The 2,234-nt window shown below is 42.3% G+C and overlaps 1 long non-coding RNA gene across 1 annotated transcript in view; it reads right to left on the bottom strand.

The window, feature by feature from the left end:
* Positions 1-713: 713 nt before the first annotated feature.
* The window catches only part of LOC309874745, an 11,555-nt gene continuing 10,034 nt past the window's right edge, over positions 714-2,234 (bottom strand). The window contains exon 3 of the long non-coding RNA XR_014316903.1: positions 714-763. This is a non-coding gene — a long non-coding RNA (uncharacterized lncRNA). The remainder of the gene's footprint in view (positions 764-2,234) is intronic.

The following is a 2,234-nucleotide window of genomic DNA, read 5'->3' as shown; positions in this document are numbered from 1 at the left end:
CAAGACTGACTAATGAAACCTTTGGCAGCAAAGAAAGAGCAATGGAATTGTAAAGCAAGCAATTGTATTTCAAATGGGAGGATAAAACTGCAAAATGCTCTCAGTGTTCTGCCACAGCGAAGGAAAACAGAGGTAATACACATTCATCTGATGTACGGTTCAGGTGAAAGGTTGCAGTACTGCCCCTGCAGCACTGAGTGAATCAAAATATTCAGGGAAAATCCCAGTATACCACCATCCTTCTTCAAACTGAATACCCATTTTAACCCCACATAGTGCTGGTGATGTGTATCTCGTACCTGTATACTCTCCCTGGAAGCCAGGTGAAAATCCTTGAGGAATCTCAACTTTAAAGAAAATGTGTGTAATTCTAGCATTAACAGTTAAAATAGCATTGTTGGATTTAATGTCCTTTATGAAAATATGCAAACTTTTCTAAAAGTGGCTCACATGGTCAAGTTCCATTTTTGTTCTCTTGTTGTATGCCTAAACCCAACATAACAAGGCCAAGTACTTGTGATCATGCTGCCACCAAGCAATAGAGACTCACAAAACGTAGAAAACACTGAATTTGTCTGTGTGTGTACAGCAAATGACAGCTTCCCCCAGGCTGTCTTGGGCCTCCTCAGCACATACCAGCAGTCCATACCTCACTGCACATGTTGCTTGAAACCCCACACAACAGGTCCAGCTCTGAGCATGGCTGACAAGACATGTTCCACACTGAGCATGCTGACCACTGCTACCCTCTTTCAAATCATACCTAAAGGGGAAGAGACAGTGGTAGGTTAGCTGTCTTGTTTTACAAACAATTCAGGGGTGAGGGCAGTCACCCAGGATACCAGACACCTTGCTTCTGTGCTCTCCTTTATTGCAGCTGCCTCCCACAAGAGCTCCAAAGCCCCAGGTCTTAGCAATTTGGCCACCAGGTGCTCCTGGAGCTGCCTGTTTACCTGTGCTTTGCAAAGTGTTACAATTTCAAAAAGCACTGGCAGAATGACAGAGCAAGGCAAATCTCCCAAGTTGCTGGTGGAAAAACTCTCGCCAGAAAAGAAGGGTCAAAGAGATATAATATATATATATATGTATATATGATACGATATATATATATGATATATGTATACACACAGCTCTTCAGTAGCAAAGGAAACTGCTCAAATACCTTAACTGCCGATGCAGACAACCCTCCCCACAAAAACTGAGCCTACATGGCCTAACCCTCCTCTCTGCAAACTGCCTACACCTTACACTGAAGCGCACATCGCACATCCACGCGTTGCCTGCTGAGTACCTCCACGGCCCACAGGATGGCACTGTGCCACTCCGCAAACTGGTAACTGACTTTTGGTAGCGTTTCCTGATGGCAACTGTCAGTATGAGGTGGACTTTGTCATATCACAGGTCTTTCCTCTGAATTTCCAGGCTTTCCGGAGTTCAGAGTAATTCTACAAATTCTTTCAGGACGACACACCAGCTGATCCTCTGTGTCCTTGCTCAGAAAAATCACCATCTGCTTCTTGTGGGCATTTTGCTTGAATAAAGCCCCCAAAGGCTTAACCCAGTACATACACAGCAGCCACCAGAACAAATGCTTCTTTTTGCTGCTGAGAAACTGTATTTTCTCAGCAGCCTGAAACTAATTAATAACAGTTATTACTTACAACATGCTTTGTATGTTCAAAATACTGTAGAAAACCAAATTCAGGTAACAGTCTTGATAATTACCACATCACTTGCATTCTTGGAACTCATGAAGACTGCAGCTATCAAGCAAGGACTGAAGAGAGCTCAAATGCTTACATGCATTTGCATGGCTACTCACTAGGCACATATACTCCAGATCATTTGTTACAGCATCATGAAGTTACTCAATCCCCTCCTATTTATGGGTCAAAGATGGGGCCAACCCACAGACATCCTAATTTGTACAGTGCATCAGATTTCAAAGTCTTCTTTGATTCTCAGTGGTTGAGGATCATCTCATGCAGGGTTTAAGTATTTCCCTTAACTCCTAAGCATCTCCTAAGGAAAATATTCTGGGATCACTGCAGTGTCAATGACTGTAAATTAAAATTCTGCTAGATATACCTGTCCTTCCTTACTATTTTTTTTAAAGGATCACTAAGATCAATTTTTCAGCTTAAAGTAGCTGAGAAGATTAAGTAAATTGAGTTTTACTTGGATTGGCAACCTAAGTCTAACCTTCCTTAACAGCTTAAACTTCAACTACTACC

The sequence above is a fragment of the Aythya marila genome, assembly GCF_965140915.1.
Source record: "Aythya marila genome assembly, chromosome: 1".
In the NCBI taxonomy this organism is placed as follows: Eukaryota; Metazoa; Chordata; class Aves; order Anseriformes; family Anatidae; genus Aythya; species Aythya marila.
This window is presented reverse-complemented; position numbering and strand designations above follow the sequence as displayed.